A 19814-nucleotide genomic window follows, 5' to 3' on the forward strand; every position below is an offset into this window, starting at 1 on the left:
GCCCAGCAAATTAGTGGGAAGCTCCTTCAAGACAGAGCCTTCGTTCGTAGATGAGCACAGGGCTGCGGTCTCTTCTTTCATGAAGCAATACTCTTTGGACAGGCCTTCTGCCCCCCACTGCCAAGAAAAGAAGGCTCAGGAGACCATGGCCAGGGGAGCTTCACGTGGCGCACAGGCCCAAAAATTAGTGGGAAGCTCCTTCAAGACAGAGCCTTCGTTCGTAGGTGAGCTCAAGGCAGCGGTCACTTCTTTCATGAAGCAATACTCTTTGGGCAGGCCTTCTGCCACCCGCGCTCCCAAGAGAAGAAGGCTCAGGAGACCATGGCCAGGGGAGCTTCACGTGGCGCACAGGCCCAGCAAATTAGTGGGGAGCTCCTTCAAGACAGAGCCTTCGTTCGTAGATGAGCACAAGGCAGTGGTCTGTTCTTTCGTGAAGCAATACTATTTGGACACACCTTATGCCACCCCCACTCCCAAGGAAAGAAGCCTCAGGAGACCATCCCCAGGGGAGCTTTTCGTGGCGCACAGGCCCAGCAAATTAGTGGGAAGCTCCTTCAAGACAGAGCCTTCGTTCATAGATGAGCACAGGGCTGCGGTCTCTTCTTTCATGAAGCAATACTCTTTGCGCAAGCCTTCTGCCTCCCCCGCTCCCAAGGAAAGAAGGCTCAGGAGACCAAGGCCAGGGGAGCTTCATGTGGCACACAGGCCCAAAAATTAGTGGGAAGCTCCTTCAAGACAGAGCCTTCCTTCGTAGATGAGCACAAGGCAGCGGTCTCTTCTTTCATGAAGGAATACTTTTTGGACAGGCCTTCTGCCCCCCACTGCCAAGAAAAGAAGGCTCAGGAGACCATGGCCAGGGGAGCTTCACGTGGCGCACAGGCCCAGCAAATTAGTGGGAAGCTCCTTCAAGACAGAGCCTTCGTTCGTAGATGAGCACAAGGCAGTGGTCTGTTCTTTCATGAAGCAATAGTCTTTGGCCAGGGCTTCTGCCACCCATGCTCCCAAGAAAAGAAGGCTCAGGAGGCCATCCCCAGAGGAGCTTCACGTGGCGCACAGGCCCAGTAAATTAGTGGGAAGCTCCTTCAAGACAGAGCCTTCGTTCATAGATGAGCACAAGGCAGTGGTCTGTTCTTTCGTGAAGCAATACTCTTTGGACAGGGCTTCTGCCACCCCCGCTCCAAAATCCCCACCTGATGTGAAAAAAAAGTCAAAAGACTTCATGTGCAGAATTTTTCTTATAAAAGATGCAAATGCTAGAGTTAGAAATATGAAGGCTTTCGGGCCAGCCTCACACCCCAGAAAAACACACTGCTTTCATAAAAGTCGCTCCCGTGTGGTCCACAGAACACCCAAGGCCAAACTGAATCGAAAGTCCAGAAAGGAAAGTTCACTCAGTAATAGACAGCTGCTTGCAAAGAGGCCTCCATCCTCTGCAGTCAGGAGCCTCATAAATTCCCCTTCACGAGAGGATTTTTCATCGCCGGGAGAACTGAGTCCTCAGAAAAATCCTTTTCCAGAATTCTTTGCTCCTTCAGGAACTTACAGAGAAAACACTACTGCAGAGAACACTACTGCCCAAAATGTTTCTGACGAAAATATTTCTACAGGAAACACTACTGTGCCAGAACAAACCCTCCCTGAATTCACAAACCGTAAGAATCTTTCCACTGCTAATTCTACTGTTACTGCAGACAACTCTACGCCGACCGTTAAACAAACCAATGATACACAATGGGAATACCCCAATGCGGGCACTGGCTTGCCCCCAAAAGCCACAGGCTTCACTGTGTCAAAGCTCTCGTCCTCAGGTGATCTGTTTGAAATTCAGTTAAACCAGCAGCTACGGTCCCTCATCCCCAACAAGACGTGAGAAGCCTCATTTCTCATGTTATCCGGACTTTGAAAATGGACTGCTCTGAGACCCACATGCAGCTGGCCTGTGCCAAGCTCATCTCCAGAACAGGCCTCCTGATGAAGCTTGTCAGCGAGCAGCAAGAAGTAAAGGTGTCCAAGGCAGAGTGGGATACGGACCAATGGGAAAATGAGAATTATATCAATGAGAGCACAGAAGTCCAGAGTGAACAGAGAGGGCAGGAGTCAAGGGAGGTGAGGCTAAATCCCAAAATGTGGGGTCTCGACATTTAGGTGGTTTAGGACATGGACCCAAGCACAAGGACCAGGGGCTCCTAGTCCGGGTCTTGTCTTGGCCACATAATTTTGGCTAAGGCAGTGATCTGCCACTTTGCTCATTTAGGAAACAGTGCCGTTGTTCCCGGAGTAGACAAAAAGAGGACCTAACATACAAGATACATAAATTCTTGAAGAAAATGCTAATGATTAAGATTACATATCACATTAGATTTGGTATATTCCTTAAGAACCTAGAAGCGATTCATCGGAAAGAATGGGGTTTTAGAGTCGTTAAAGAATAGTTAACTTTCATCCTATCTCTGTTTTCTAAAAAAAATTGTTCTTTCCCTTTTTTTAGCTCACAAAAGAAGTTCCAGGCTATGGCTATAACAACAAACTCATCTTGGCAATATCTGTGACCGTAGTAGTGATGATTTTGATCATAGTTTTCTGTCTCATTGAGGTAAGGACAACAATTAATTCCGATTCCCAGACTATATTTCTTCTTTATAATAGCTTCAGAACCCACAAACTGAAAATCAAAGCCACTTTCCCACCTGTCACGACTTGATATCTCTCTTCAGTCTGGAGGACTGAGATATGCTTTGTCCTTTTATTGCAAAGTATATTCCAGGGATTTTAAAAGGAACCCCACTGCCGGGAGACATCTGTGGATTGTAACCAAGATAACAAGCCATTAGCTTGTTCTGAGACATTAGGTCTAAGAAGGCCACAGTTGACATGATAGTAAAATTTCTTCAACTCAAAAAAATTATGTCGATTCGATGCACTCACCAGTCATCCTCCTACTACCACTGATTTCTTTCCTCGTTGGCTAAAATGATGAGAGAGAAATAGTCTTCACCTCCATGGAGCTATCAGTCATCTTGGAAGAAAGGGCATGGCTTAGAGATAAAAGTGTCATCTTGTTGATTAATTAGATGTACCTACAGCTCTCTCCTCCACTTCGCAAGGCATTGTGTAAACAGGTTCAGTTAAAACCCTGCAGCTAAAATCCTGCATCAGGCTACTCAAAGCTTGTCATAATTACAGTTGCCTATTCCTGGAGCTTGCCTGTTTACCTTTTATTCAATTATGTATGAATTGAATATATATTCAATATATTTATTCAAATATACATATGCTTATTACATATATATATATATATATATATATATATATATATATATATCTAGACACACACACACACACACACACACACACACACACACATTGCCATCTGTCATGGCAACCCTCCATTTCAGCCAAAGCAGCCCCTCACCATCCCCTAGTCAGACCATGCCCTTTCCTACTTTTGTTGGTGACTTTGCCCACTTGAAATTCCTTTATTTCACTCTGCTGGTGGAAGTCCCATGAGCCTTCAAAAGCCAACTCGAGTTCATCTTTCTTCACAAAGCCTTCCCCGAATACTGTAATACTCCTGGACCTAGTCCTTCTGTGAGATTGTCACCATTTGTTAGGGTCTACAGTGACGCATTCCCCTCCCCTGATAACAAAAATATGCTAAACAGTTTGTTAAAAGGCAGCTCCTCAAGAGAGAAATATCAAGGTCATGGATCAGAGCAGAGATATGTAAGGCTTCCTGGTCTCTCAGACTTGAGTAAAACCTGACTGGATGTATTAACTGCTAAGGAGAAACATGTCTGTCTTCTGGAGGGTTGGTCAGTAGTAAAAGCATAGAAATGGTGAGGAAGAGACCAACATGGGCAGTGCCCACCTAGCCTTGCCTAAGAATAGAGATGGCACCTCAGGCAGCAGATGAGAGTCAGGCCCACCAGCCGGGCTGTGCCCGCGGGGCAGATGGATGGATCTAGCTACCTCAGTCCTTTCCATTAAACACTGGATTCAGCTAATTACTTTTCTTCCACTTCTCTTCTCACCAAATAGCCTTCTGATTATGCTTCAGTGTGCCACAGAGGCCTGTCTCCACAGGAGGTAATGCCCAATCATGTAGACACAGATGCCCTATCTATGGAACGGATGTTTTCCTTATTGTCAAGTCATGACCTGACATTCTGATTTTGATCAATCCTGTGACATTGGTAAGGTGATATTGCCTCCATGTAGAAAGAAGTACGTTCTCTCTTGATGAGATCAGAGTCTGATTTCTCAGCCTAAGAGCCTAGGAACTAGCGTGGGGTCAACTTACCATGACCTCTGGGAAGAGAAATCATTGGCCATTGTCCAGTCCGTACTCTGCATCTTCAGGTGGCCTGCAGCCTTTTGCTTTTGGGGAAGTTCTATAAACTCCTATTGCTGTTTTAAATTCCTATGTGGTTTAACCTTGTGTTTATATTTTTTTTATGTGGTTTCATTATTTCCTCTCCCTACTTAGATGATACACTTTTTGAGGTCAGAGACCATGCAGTTTCTTTCCTGTAGTGGACAATAATGATGTTCAAAGGAAGAGATGAGGCATTGTGTCAATTTCACAAGGAGGAATAATGCAACCTAATATTTATGGGAAGTAGCCTACAGAGTCCAGCAATAGACAGATCCGTGGGTGCCTAGGACTTTTGAAATGTTACCTTTTAGAGGCGCCTGGGTGGCTCAGTTGGTTAAGGGTCCTACTTTGGCTCAGGTCATAATTTCATGGTTCAGGAGTTCGAGCCCTGTGTTGGGCTCTGTGCTGACAGCTCAGAACCTGGAGCCTGCTCTGGATTCTGTGTGTGTGTGTCTCTCTCTCTTTGCCCCTCTCTCACTCTTACTGTCTCTCTCTGTCACTCTCAAAAATAAATAAACATTGAAATGTTACCTTTTAGCATTCAAATCAGTGGAAGAAAATAAATAAATGGTAATAGAACAACTGCTTAATTATTTGGGAGGAAAATAACAACAGATCCCTATTTCTCACCTTAAAAAAACATATTTCAGTAAATGTAAAAAAAGAGAAACAAGAACCCGTCAAAGTATTAGAAGAAGATAGAATCAATACTTTTATAATCTTGTGGTGAGAAAAAGCTTTGTGACCTGATTGATACCACATGCAGAAACATTTGATAGATTTGATCGTCTTGTCCGATTTATGCTTGGAATAAACCAGACATCTGATTGAATCCCCACAGTCCTGTGAGGATGATATCACCATCCTTCTTTCATACATAGAAGGGGATCAGCTTAAGGCCCCTGTGGCAAAACCCAAAGCAGAACCCAGCTGTGCCTGCAGTCAGCCTGTGCTCCTATCCCACTGTTCCGTCTCCTTCACGATAAAAACACTGACAAATATTTGAAACATTGAAATTCAGTGAAAGCCCTTGAAAGGATTAATGTATTTCATATGAAGAGAGTTTTATAAATCAACAGGAAGAGGACAAACAATCCAGGGGACCAAGGGGGCAAGGACTACGATGAACAGGAGGGTGTGGACAGTCCGTCACCATATCTGCCTCATGGCTTATGGGACATGGGACTTGTTAACAAGGCCTTTTCGCCTCATGGTATAAAAATAGTCTCTGATATTTTCTTCTGCACTCTTATATTATTTGTTGTGATTTATTTATTTTTAATCTGTATGGAATCTGTGTGGTGTTTTGGTACGGTCGAGGTAGGGGATCTAACTTTTTTCCCTTACGTAAAGATCCAGTTACTTTAAAATCTTTTATTGAATGGTTCATTCTTTCTTCATGGATCTAAAATACTATTTTTATCTGGACTCTATTCTATCAATCTGGTTTTCTTTTCCTGTATCAGTATCACGCTACATACTTAACTGCAGTTGCTCTGTAAGAACGTATTTTATTTATTTATTTTTTTTTTAAATTTTTTTTTTAATGTTTATTTATTTTTGAGACAGAGACACAGCATGAGCAGGGATGGGGCAGAGAGAGAGGGAGACACAGAATGTGAAGCAGGCTCCAGGCTCCGAGCTGTCAGCATAGAGCCCGACGCGGGGCTCAAACCCACGAACCGCGAGATCATGACCTGAGCTGAAGTCGGACGCTTAACCGACTGAGCCACCCAGGCGCCCCTGTAAGAACGTATTTTAATGTCTGCTCTGTGATCTTCTTTTTCATACAGTTTGTAGCTATGCTTGCACATTTTCTCTACCAAATGTCAGCTGGCCAGTTTTTGTTTAAAAAACTGTCTTGGGATTTGAATGGGATTGCCTTGACTTTGTAGGTTAATTTGAAGGGAACTGACATCTTTACACTATTCTAGGAAAATAGTGTCTCACATCATGTATTCGTTTCTTCTTAATGTCCTTCAGAAGAGCTTTAGTGTTTTCATCTCATAGGTCTTACCCATTCTTTGCTAAGTTTATTCCTAGGTACTTTATGCCTTTTTATTGATAATTGTAAATGGGATAATTCTTCCGTTTTTTGATTAATTATTTATGGGACATAGGAAAGTCATTGAGGTTTACATGTTGATCTCTTGATTTTATATCTAGCCATCTTACTGAATTCTCATATTTCTTCCAGTAAAATTTTAGTTGATTCTCTTGGGCCTTTTAGTTTGTCTGTAATTTCGTATGCAAATACGTCTTAGTTCTTCCTTTCCACGACTCCATTTTTTCCCAGTGCATCAGTTAGGACCTCCTCAACACCAATGAATAGCAGCAGTGATAACAGACATCCTACTCTTGTCCTTGACTTTAAAACAGTGCTGCTGTTTAGGTTTCTGGTAGACACTTTTCTTTTCCTCCTCCCAAGAATTTTTATTAGGAATTATCTGTTGACTGTTATCTGAGACAGTCAGTAAAATGTATTACCAGCTGCACACAAGTTAGGTCTTATTGAAGAGTCAAAGGACTATTAAACAAATTCCTGTCCTAGGAAAAGTTATCCTCTCACTGGGTAGAGAAGACCTAAAATGCAAAGGAATGAATAAAGATTTGGAGGGAGTGGTTATTGTGATGGGTAACTTGATCATGTTTTCCTCCAAAACAGATTCATTCTCATACAACAGCAGCCAAGGAAGGTAAAGAAGGAAGCTCAAGGTAAATATTAGTCTGGCAATCGTTAAAGTAGAATTTTAGAACTAGATTTTCAAACTCATCTATTTCAATCCCCTTGTTTTACAGCCAGGAAACCACCAAAGGCAGAAAGAATACATATTTGGCCTAATGCTTTGCCTGGACCCAGCAAAGTTAGCTGCCCAGCCAAACCCGAGTTAGAATGGGACTGGCACAGAGCACCTGCTCACTAGACCTTTAAAGAAAGATCGTGGGGGGACGGGGGTGGAAATGTTCAGACCCGTTCCTGCTGACGGTGGGCATCAGGCCTGGCCACAGACCTTCTCAGAGGCTCTGGAGAAGGGATAGGGAGGGCCAAACGTCGTGGGGTGAAGGGGCTAGTCTTCAAGCATGATGGAAGGTGGAATACATGAGTCCCTCCTGTAAAGTGGGGGGGAAACTTCCTTCTTCCTCCTTCTGGTTTTCGAGGCCCCGCTCTCCATTCCCTTTATCCAGACCCAATAGAATTTGAACTGGGAGAGACCTTAATCATTTATCTCTTCCTTTTATACTAATGAGATGGAGAAGGAGAAAAGGAAGATGTCTTGCCAGACGGTTGTATCACTAGTACCACTAGAACCAGAAAGAAGATGGTTCCTTTCCAGTTGGGCACGTCTCTGACTACACTGTTCTTGGGCTGTGAACTGCATTTTATGTCACAACTCAGTGCACACATACCGTATAGACATAAGTACCTTCTAAAACAAACTTACCATACACTCTGATTCTTTCTGTTCTGTTTTTTTAAAGTTTATTATTTATTTGAGGGGGGGTGCAGCAGAGAGAGAGAGAGAGAGAGAGAGAGAGAGAGAGAATCCCAAGCAGGTTCTACACTATCAGCACAGAGCCAGACACAGGGCTCAATGTCACAATCTGTGAGATCATCACTTGAGGCAAACTCAAGACTTGGGCTGCTCACCTGACTGAGCCATCCAGGTACCCCCTATGCCGTTTGTATTCAAAAAGAGTATTTTGTGTTTTAGCGCTAGCCGTGTGTTTTAAGGTGATTTCACGACTCACTCATTCATCTGCCTGCAGTGTGAAAGTCAGTGAGCTAGATAACTGCTGGTTGGACTCAGGCATTCACTCGGTGCGATTCATCTTGTAAGGTAATGCAGCTAGGAAAATAGAAACACCTCCCCACCCGCCAGCAAATGATGCCTGGGAGGCTAAGCCTGGCGGGGACTGATGTACAATGCTTCTGGAGAGAGTTAGGTGCTTCTGCCGTGTGGTCACCCAGTTTGTTGACTGCACAAGGGCACTTGGCCAAGGGCCAGAAGGTGAGCAGGGTGAAAATCCTGCCTATACTTCATGTCAAGTTACATACAAAGGTCTCCCAGGGCCACTGTGGGGCCATTATGGACAGACACAGGAAAATTCTGAAAGCCCAGCATGTATGGAATTATTTCTGAGATCCCGGGTCTGTGTTGATTTTGCCTGCTAATAAGACTGGAGAAATACATTGTGAGAGGCATGGAAAATGGTACGAATCACTAATTGTCTGTGTGTGTGTTTCCTTCAAGGGGCTTCTTTGGATCTCTGCTGCGTAAGAGATGCTCAAAGGAAAGTGACAATCAGGTAAATCTGAGGAGGATAAAGTACCGTGGCTGGAGAAGGCAGGGGAAACAGACCTAACATTGTCCTTTCTGTTTTCTAGGAGGGCTTTTTCTGGAGAAGGCGGCCACTTTGGCTTAGGGACATGTACAGACCTCTCAATGCCACACGCAAGAAAAACATGGCACAGAAGCTACACAAGGATTGTTCTGATGAAGATGAGATTTTCCACATGGAACTAGGGTACGTGATTGGGGAAGATTTTCTCTAAAATGGGGAAATTATGAAGAGTTGAATTGTTCCTTTCGAGAGTCAAAGCCTTGGCATTCTTCTCCTTTTCCCAGGGAGGCTGGCAAAGCCACAGCAGAGAAGGCCACAGATTCCACTACTGAAGAGCTGGGTGACGAGAGCGAGACACTATGTGAGGTTGTCACAGAGTGAACGCCGTCCTGCCTCAGGCCACCTACAAAGTTTACTTTCCGATACTGGCTTCTCAGCATTGCTTGTCAAATACTCCTTTTTCTCATATTGAAATGTATAAATCCGTAACCAATTCTAGCCACGTGGTGAGGAATTAAAACGTAAACAGTTCAATATTTATCTACAGACAACAGGGGCCACAGGCGAGAGAAGCAGGACTGAAGCCAGAGTCCCTCGTGGTAGCCAGTATTTCCACAAGACACAGTCTGGGCAAAGTAGGGTGAATGGGGCGTCTTTCCCTCATTTCCCTGATACAGTCAGTCTCTGGAAACTGGAGAACGTATCTTCAGGGGGCTTAGACTATTAAGTTAATTAACAGCTTATTCTGGTGCTCTCTCCCCTGGCTCACCAAATACCAGTTATTCACAACGCGCACAACAGCAGAGCTGTTAACTTATGACCTCCCAGACGCTAAGTCGTGCTTGCTGTCGGAACACAGTCCGTCAGGCCCCTCCGCTTTTGCCAGCCACACTCGGGGGCTCTGCTTGGCCGGCGGGCCGCCCCTCCGCCCCCTGGCTCCCTCCCGCCAGTCCGTGGAGCGCGCACCGCCTCGCCGTCCTTCCTACCCTCTTCCGTGGGCCTCTCGTCTGCGCTTGGCTCCGGAGACTCCGTTCTGCTAATCCTCTGGCGGTTTTCTGGGTTATTTAGGCAGGTGTGGGTGGAATCTAAGTGATCAGCAGGATGTGCGGTGAGCCCAGCGTCCTCCTATGCCGCCATCTTCCCTCTCTCCTTGCCAAAATAATTTCTAAAAGAAAATACTCCAGAGTAATTAACACGCGTTATCTACCCAAGGAATGGAACAAATAGGAAGTTCAGGTTCTAAGGAGCTGCCTTGTTTGTGCCATTGGCCCCACGCTAGCTCTTTATTAATTGCACCACCTGGGATGCTGATAGCTGTGGAAAGTAGAAAGTTGGCATTTACTGCATTGGAATATTCCCCACAAGGTTGCCAGTGATTCTCTTATTTATTCTGTTCATTCCTTTCCTACCTATTCAAGGATCTGAACTGTGTTTCTTCACAGAAATTTCCAAGGAAACTCTATTTGTTACATTGATGAAAATGTATGGAAGGGATACCGTTGGGCTGAGAAACTGTGAGTATATTCTCTCCAAATACGAATACAAAAAAAAAAAAAAAAAAAAAAACAAAACTGCATTATCAGGTCCTTCTTGGTGCAGAACTTTGAAGTCAGTAGCCCTGAGGAAAGGTGTTTCCCCTTCCATATCCCAACTCAACCTCTACCGATTGCAGTTCTGTGTTAATTTCTTTTTTTTAACGTTTATTTATTTTTGAAACAGTGAGAGACAGACCATGAACGGGGGAGGGTCAGAGAGAGGGAGACACAGAATCTGAAACAAGCTCCAGGCTCTGAGCTGTCAGCACAGAGCCCGACGCGGGGCTCGAACTCTCGGACCGCGAGATCATGACCTGAGCTGAAGTCGGCCGCTTAACCGACTGAGCCACCCAGGCGCCCCATCTGTGTTTATTTTAAAAATTAAATTTGGCAGGTTCCCTTTAAAATTAGAATCAATTTTGGGGCGCCTGGGTGGCGCAGTCGGTTAAGCGTCCGACTTCAGCCAGGTCACGATCTCGCGGTCCGTGGGTTCGAGCCCCGCGTCAGGCTCTGGGCTGATGGAGCCTGTTTCCGATTCTGTGTCTCCCTCTCTCTCTGCCCCTCCCCCGTTCATGCTCTGTCTCTCTCTGTCCCAAAAAAAATAAATTAAAAAAAAAAAACGTTAAAATTAGAATCAATTTCAACTTATTTTCCATTATACAAGCAATACATGATTATAGTCTCAATATATAAAAATGAAATAACAGGGGGGCCTGGGGGGCTTATTCGGTTAAGTGTCCAACTTCGGCTCAGGTCATAATCTCAACGGTTCGTGGGTTCAAGCCCCACGTTGGGCTCTGTGTTGACAGCTCAGAGCCTGGAGCCTGCTTCGGATTCTGTCTCCCTCTCTCTCTGCCCCTCTCCTGCTCATTCATTCCCTCTCTCTCTCTGTCTCAAAAACAAATAAACATTAAAAAAAATTTTTTGATGAAATAACAGATATAGTGAACACCTGCCTTATGTTCTAATCCCCCCACTGCTGGGATAGCCACTACTCTGGATTTAGTATATATCCTTCCAGACCTTTTTCCATGCATTTGCCTACATACATATTTACAGCAAAATAGGTTTGTTGTGTGATTTTCTTATCTTTTTTTTACATAAATTGTAACATCCTGCAACTCGATTCTTTTGCTTCGTGGTATGTCTTAGACTTTTTTTCTTCCAGTACATAGAGGGTTACCCCATCCATGCAAGCTGCTGCATAATATTCCATAGTATGAGTGTATTACGATTTAATAATTCCCCTCTTGATGGATATTTAGGCTGTGTCCAGTTCTTATTACATGCATTGCTGCATGGACCACCTCTTACATGCATCTTTGTGTACGTGGGTAGGTATTTCTGTAGAATAGATCCCTGGAAATGGAATTGCTGGGATGAAGACGATGTCGATATATACAATTTTAATTGCCCTCAAAAAAGTTGTGCCAATTTACACACCAATCCATACACCATGACAGCATTCATTTCCTCCTACCCTCCCACTCTTGGATATTCTCCATTTCTTGGCTGATCTGGTGGGTGAATAAAATGGGTCCCTTCTGAATTTGAATTTTTCTGATTACTTATACATTTAAATATCTCTGTATGTTTCCTGGGCATTTGTGTTTCTTGTCTGAATTTTCTGTCCTTTGCCAATTTTTTTGTGATCTTTTTTTTTAAATTGACTTGTAGAAAAAGTCAGTGTAGACACAAGTAATTTTGGAAACAATATTATACTCAAAGTAATTGACTGGCATTTTTCATGACAGATTGTGTGTCGTATCATTAGTTCAACTTGGGTAGATAAGTCATACATGACTTCTGAATTAATAATAAAAGACATAACAGTCATAGTAATTTAGATGTAGGGATTATGATCCCCCTGAAGTAGATTCCCCCCTGCCCCTTAGTCTGATAACCTTACTGGTAAATAACGAATGGTAGAATAAGGTAGTTGTTTTCTTATGAATTTTATGAATTTCTTAAATACTATATATAGTTTATATTTTCTCATGATAGTATCTAACTTGGAGATCTTATTTCCCAAACTTGTAAGAAAAATGAAAGTAATTTGGCACAAGAAACAAGAGAGAGTGGAGAGAGTGGGTAGGCTGAGGGACAGGGCTAGGAGAAAAACTTTGAATTGTGTATTATATACCTTTGGAATTCTGAGCCATGCAAATATATATTACCTATTAAAAAAATAAACTGAAATTAAAAAAATATTTTTTGAAAAGCATGTATTTGGTAGTTTATATACTAGAACATGAATCTGGTAAGATTTGATGATTCTTAAAAAATTTTTAAATGTTTATTTATTTTTGAGAGAGAGAGAGAGAGAGAGAGAGAGAGAGAGAGAGAGAGAGTGAGCGAGCAGGGAAGGGGCAGAGAGAGAGGGAGACACAGAGTCCAAAGCAGGCTCTAGGCTCCGAGCTGTCAGCACAGAGCCTGATGTGGGGCTCGACCCCACAAACTGTGAAATCATGACTTGAGCCAAAGTCAGACACTTAACCAACTGAGCCACCCAGGTGCCCCAAGATTTGATGATTTCTAATTCAGCTTGAGGGTTATGCCTTGTAAGACAGAAGTTTTTAACTATGGGTCAATAGTCCCCTGGGGCAGGATTTTTAACCTTTTTTTGTATATATCAATTTTTTTTTAAATTTTTTTTAACATTTATTTATTGCTGAGAGACAGAGCATGAACAGGGGAGGGGCAGAAAGAGAGGGAGACACAGAATTGGAAGCAGGCTCCAGGCTCTGATCTGTCAGCAGAGAGCCCAATGTGGGGCTCGAACCCACGAACCATGAGATCATGACCTGAGCTGAAGTTGGACACTTAACAGACTGAGCCACCCAGGCACCCTTCTATATATCTATTGATGATCTGCAGAAGCTTATGTTCTTGGGATAATGTTTTCAAATGTATAATAAGTTAAAATGTATAGGAAAAGGAAATTATGTGGAAATAGAGTTTTCAAAAATTTTTTAAAAAGATTAGTGATATAGCAATAAATCTGCTTCTGTTAGAATATTAAATAACAAAATATAATGGTAGGCCTACTAACTATTATGACTTCAAGGTACTGATGAGAATAAATGATATTTTGAGATATCCACGCCAAATATGTGATATGAAAATATCTGATTTCTGCTGGGGACCAAATTAACTATACTAATCTGTGGTTTGTTGCCTACATTCATAATGGAAGGAAATGCTAATTCTAGTTAGAGGTTTGTGAAAATAGAGATGTGATTTTATTTTCCATCCAAGTTTGGCACCCACAAATTCAGTCCATTCTATTCACGGACCTGAGCCCTAAAGGGATGGTCTGCAAATTGAAATCGCATGCACACCTTTGCACGTATTCAAGAAAGTGCAGTTTTCTAGGGAAAGGGTCCATTCCATAGCTTTTATGAAATTCTCAAAAGGTTCTTGTCTCAAAAGATTGAGTCACAAATTGGGGTGGAGGTGGAGAAAGACATTAGTTTTCCTGTGAAGTTGTACTCATTCTCATAAACGATGATAAATGAATGATTTGTTTTCATTAAAAGTAGTATATTTGCAAATTGATACCTGTCACTTTCTGAATTCATTCAACAAATATTTAGGGAGCATCTCCTATGTCCCAGGAACTGTTTTACATGCCAGGGATATAAGCTCAAGAACAAAACTGACCAAATATCCCACTTGTCAAGGGGTTTACAAATATATAATATAAAAACAAATATGTAAATATAATAAATACATATAATTTCAAGTATTGGTAAGAAATCGGTGGCCAGATCTCTCAAGTTTTCTAATTTATTTTGTTTTTAATTTTTTTTAACGTTTTATTTTTATTTTTGAGACAGAGAGAGACAGAGCATGAATGGGGGAGGGGCAGAGAGAGAGGGAGACACAGAATTGGAAGCAGGCTCCAGGCTCTGAGCCATCAGCCCAGAGCCCGACGCGGGGCTCGAACTCACGGGCCGCGAGATCGTGACCTGAGCTGAAGTCGGCCGCTCAACCGACTGAGCCACCCAGGCGCCCCTCAAGTTTTCTAATTTATTCAACGACCATTTCTGCTGCTCATAGACTGAGTTTTTTTACTAATGATAATACTTTTCATTCATATAATCTTGAGTTGGTTCTTTTTATTAGATGTACTGTTTACCTCTGTCTGAGGATATATTAATGATGCTATTCTAAATTTTTTGTACTGTTTATTTTTGAGAGAGAGAGAGAGAGAGTGAGAGACAGAGTGCAAGTTGGGGAGGGGCAGAGAGAGAGGGAGACACAGAATCTGAAGCAGGCTCCAGGCTCTGAGCTGCAGCACAGAGCCCAGTGCAGGGCTTGAACCCATGGACTGCAACCTGAGCCGAAGTCGGTTGCTTAACCGACTGAGCCACGCAGGTGCCCCATTAATGTTGGTATTCTCAAATCCTTTTGTGTTTCCTCTGTTAACTGTGTCATTGACTATAAGCTGTTATATTTGTTTTTTATTTTCTGTCCTGAATAGAATTGGCTTTCTCACTCCATTTGGTCATTCCTGAGTGCAATTTATCTTTGTAGTTGAGATTTGACTTGCTTCTGGTTTCTGGTCCTAAGGAAGAGGTGAAATGAACCACGGGGCTTGTTATTGGTGACAGGTTCCCTGAGAGTTAAAGAAGAGGTGGGAGGTGACTTCTAATGGCTAGTCAGAGTGTATACCCTTCCTCCAGGGCTCTGGGACCCTGCCCCCTTCTAACACCAATGGCTCCTGCCTGGAAGAAAACACCCTTTGCTGCCAGATCCAAGGAGGAAGGATGTGGGGTTGATGTGCTGTCCTTGGTCCTACTGCAGTATCCCAGCTAATCACCCTGTAGGTGGCTCCAAGGCATTTCTGGTGGGGAGTGTTTGTGGAGCTACTCCCTTGGCTTTGAGCTAAGGTTGTGGATTTTCTAATTGTATCTTTTCTAATCATTCTTAGGGACTTTGGTGGAGTTTGCAGTTTGGTAGAGACTTGGCATGTTTCAATCTGCCAGCTTGAAATAGCACAACCTCTTAGGAAGGCAATTTTGTACCCCTGTTAAATCCTGGAGAAACTTAGGCAAATGTGTACTAGGATATAAACAGAAAAATGTTCAAAGCAGCACTGTTTATAATCACTAAAAATTAGAAAAATCGAGTATCCACCAACAGTAGAATGAACAAATAGCGTTACACGGGTGTTTACTCTATACTTATTAAACTGAGCATTTATGTTATGTGCATTTTATGCACATTTTTAGTTCTCACAGGTATTTTTTAGTTGGGGAAAAAAATTAGATGGCTTTACTTGTAGCACTGATATGGTTATAAATAGGGCTTCCACAATAAAATTTGGGAAAAGAGAGGAGGAGGTGGCAGTTCTGTCCATGTTTTTGCCACTCAGGGCTGGGTTCTAACAGAGATTTTGTGATCCAGAGAGTAGGCATTAAATGTACATTTTGGTGTGAAGAGTGGATAGGGGTGTGTGTGTGTGTGTGTGTGTGTGTGTGTGTGTGTGTGAGAGAGAGAGAGACAGAGAGAGAGAGAGAGAGAGAGAGAGAGAGACAAAGGAGTATGTGAGAAGAAAATATTTGAATCAAACAGCAGAGATCGCCATCCCTACATTAAATAAGAATTAGTGTATTTGGTGGCACCATTACCCAGGTTTCTCTCACATCTAGCGGTCCTGTGTTGCAAATAGTTGTAGTTATTTTGCATTTTGACCCAGAAATGACCTTTTCATTTTGCAGAATTCTCAGTGAAAATTATCTGACCGAATTACGTAAAGACACATTTGAAGGCCTGCTATCCCTCCAGTATTTGTAAGTTAATCAGTTCATCATTTATTATGAGTTTTTAGTTATATTATTTATTAAAAAATACGGGGTTCAAATTAGATAATTGCAACAATTTCTTCTAACAGTAGAATTCTGTAATTCTCTGTATTAAATTCTATAACTCTGTAAGTCTGTGGGGACCCAGCCCATCTCTAGCATTAAATACCTCCTATGCATTTTCAACTTTTTAATTTTATAGACAAGATATAGGAAAAAGCCCTTCAGTTGTAGAGGAAAAGGAGTAATGAGGTCTGAGCAATTATGGACACCCATATGAACCTTGTTATGTAAGTGTTCGTATACCATCTGCTTTTATTTATATTTATTATTTATGGCCCATGGATCAGATCCTGTGTATGGTCTGTCTTGATACAACCTATGAGTTCAGAATGATTTTCATGTTCTTAAAGGGCTGTAAAAGAGAAAAGAAGAGAAAGAAACAGAGAATATGTGACAGAGACCATATATGGCCTGCAAAGCCTAAAATATTTGCTGTCTGGCCTTTACAGAAAAGGTTTGAAAAAGTTGGCTTGGTAAAATGAGAGGAATTGAAGTTAACCTCAAATTGTCACCTGCAAGACAAGAAAATATAGAACACTGACATTAATTTGAATGCCATTAACCCAGAATTTTTAAATAATTTAATCTAAATCAAATATTTAAATATTAAATATTTAAGCAGGTGAATTATGTAAGCAGTATTACCAAGTACATATTAAATTATCAAGAGAACAGATTAAGGATTTCAGTGTGGGAAATTTTATTAGTTTATTTTTATATTATTATTTTTTATGTAATTTATTGTTAAGTTAGCTAACATACAGTGTGCTCTTGGCTTCAGGAGCAGATTCCTATGACCGGTGTGGAAATTCTTATGCCACCATAAAAATAGATGTTTAAAATGATGGTTAAGGGGTTGGGGCTCCTGGGTGGCTCAGTTGGTTGGGCGTCTGACTTTGACTCAGGTCGTGATCTCACAGTTTGTGGGTTCGAGCCCCGTGTCGGGCTCTGTGCTGACAGCTCAGAGCCCGGAGCCTGTTTCAGATTCTGTCTCCCTCTCTCTGCCCCTCCCCCACTCATGCTCTGTCTCTGTCTCTCTCAAAAATAAATAAACATTAAAAAAATGATGGCTAAAGGGCACGTGGCTGTCTCAGTCATTAGAGTCTGCAACTCTTGATCTCGAGGTTGTAGGTTAGAGCCCCATGTCAGGTATAGAGATTACTTAAAAAAAAATGAAATCTTTAAAAATATAATGATGGTGAAGTGGTATAGTTAGAAATGTTTACACTAAACAAACATCAGAAATGCCTCTAACTTCGCTAATTACAGAATAAACATCTCTCCAGCCTCATTGTCAAGGAAGAAATGTTTGCATAGATCTCTGTACATTAGACATACAGAGATACTAATGTTCTTTGCTATGGAGGTTCAGTGTTTATTCTTTGCCCATGCCATCCAAAGCTGTGTATTTCATTAATCCTTTTTTTAAATTTTTTTTAATGTTTATTTATTTTTGAGAGAGAGAGAGAGACAGAGTATGAGCAGGGTAGGCACAGAGAGAGAGGGAGACACAGAATCCGAAGCGGGCTTCAGTCTCTGAGCTGTTGGCCCAGAACCCGATGCGGGGCTCGAATTCATGAGCAGTGAGATCATGACCTGAACCGAACGAAGTCAGATGCTCAATCGACTAAGCCATCCAGGCGCCCCTCATTAATCCTTATTAATGATGTGCTTTAGAAAATAGATTCTTGTTGCAAATGTGGAAGGCTTAAGAGTAGTGAGTAAAAAGAATCTCATATGACACTAAAAATAGTCCTTCAAATTATCAAACCTTCCAAGTCTTAGGGGACAACCACTTTGTATTGGTCTTCTTGGCTACCTCTGCCATCTGGGCTCCAAACGTTACAAACACAGTTTGGAGAAAAACAAAAGAGACAAACTGCACAATGGATTGGGCCTTTCATTATTTGTACTATGAGGTACTTTGTAAGCCAATTATTTCATGTTAGGTGAAGTGTTCTCATTCATTCATTCAAAAAAAAATGTGAATCAAAACCTAAAAAAGAATGTGACAGGCCCTATGCCCAGTACCATAGGCACGCAGATGGTTAAGACAGGCTTCCCACCCTTGTAGGAACTCATGATTTCACAGGGAAAATAAACAGAAGCTTCAACCATAACGCATAAGCACTAAATGAATGATGAAGCACTGACAAAGTGCAGAAGAGGGAGCCACAAAGTCATAAAACCACATTTCTTTTCAGTCATTTTGCTCCTTGTACTCACTACCCAGCTGTTAATTTATTTTATAAATATTTGAGTTTGTTCTTTGTCCATGCATCCGTTTTAAACACAGTAGACAACGCAGATGAGCAAGACTAGTCCATACTTTCATGGAGTTTATGCCCAGAGGAAATGGAATGCCAGAATCACTATATTAAGAAGAAATTGGGGCACCTGACCGGCTGAGTCAGTAGAGCATGCGACTCTTGATCTCAGGGTCGTGAGTTCAAGCCCCAGGTTGGGCGTGGAGTCTACTTTACAAAATTCAAAGAAGGAGAAGAAGGAGGAGGAGGAGAGGGGGAGGGGAAGAAATGGATTTGGGCAATGAGAAGTATAAGTTGTTTTTGGAACATAGAAGAGGGGGGAAGACTTCAAGTTGGATCAGGGAAGTTACTAGAGAAATGCTGTTTGAACAGAACCTTGAATGGCTATGACGTATCATCAGATAGACATCTTGGGAAGAATATGCTTGCAAAATAGAGTGAGTGAAGGGCAAAATGCAGGAGAAATTTCTTTGGGTATCTGTAGAGTAGGAAACTAGAGCCAGATTTAGGATTTTGAAGGCCTTGGATAATATGCCAAGCTACCGTGTTATCACAGTTGTGCTCTAGGACAAACTTTAGACTGCACCAGGGTAACTTGGAGGCCTTGTCAGAACACAGGTTCCACCTCCACAGTTCCTGATTCACTCAGTCCGGAGTAGAGCTGAGAATTTGCATCTTGAGTAAGTTCCCAAGTGACTCTGATATTTGAGAACGACTCCTGGAGAATAAATCTGGTGACTGTGTGCAGTATAGATTAGAATGGGAGAGACCAGAGATGACAATGCCAGTCAGAAGATGGTGGTACCCATGTAGGTGGAAAGTGAGGGACTCAGCTGAAATCAATGGAAATAAGAGGGTCAACTATAATCAAGGATGGGTGTTTCCAAATAAAAATCCAGTACCATGTTGTTTTTTTTGTTGGCCCCACTTGCAACTGAAGCAGTTGATAAATTCATAGACCGTTTGGGCAATGTACAACCAAAAATAAATTTCTGTTAATATGATAATCTAATTCTGAGTTCGTTCAAAGTTAGGTATTGATTAGAGGAGTAACTTCTTTTCAAGTTAAATGAAAAGGTATCTTTTATCTCTTCTGGTATTGACTTGGTGTCGAGAAATAGAACTAAACCAGGAAGGTGTGCTAATGTGAGAATATCCCTTTTAATATTAGAAATTATATGTGGAGATCACAACTTTGAGCTCATAATTTAGAAATTGATGAGGCCACAAAAAGTCATTTAATCAATTCTTCTGCTCTCAGGAAAGATTACTTCCAAGATCTATCAAGATCTATAGTTGTATGTTTTATGTATGAAGATCACAAAGGTGAGACTCTTAAGAAAGGTGAGGGCAGGGTTAGGGGCTCTGGAAGGTTCAAATAACAATTCCTAATACTCAGAGTTTAGCCAAAAGCTACTTA

The 19814-nt window shown here is 42.0% G+C and overlaps 3 pseudogenes; all 3 read left to right on the forward strand.

Annotated features, from left to right (window-relative positions):
- Positions 1 to 7072, forward strand: part of LOC124513580 (leucine-rich repeat-containing protein 37A2-like) — an 83255-nt pseudogene extending 76183 nt beyond the window's left edge.
- LOC124513572 (leucine-rich repeat-containing protein 37A3-like) lies at positions 1133 to 8839 on the forward strand (annotated as a pseudogene).
- Positions 8840 to 9008: 169 nt separating this feature from the next.
- LOC124513581 (leucine-rich repeat-containing protein 37A2-like) overlaps positions 9009 to 19814 on the forward strand; it is a 43147-nt pseudogene continuing 32341 nt past the window's right edge.

Source organism: Lynx rufus, unplaced genomic scaffold (genome assembly GCF_022079265.1).
Source record: "Lynx rufus isolate CCGP_SWC_20201006 ecotype Redwood Valley unplaced genomic scaffold, mLynRuf1.p SCAF_18, whole genome shotgun sequence".
Taxonomy (NCBI): Eukaryota; Metazoa; Chordata; class Mammalia; order Carnivora; family Felidae; genus Lynx; species Lynx rufus.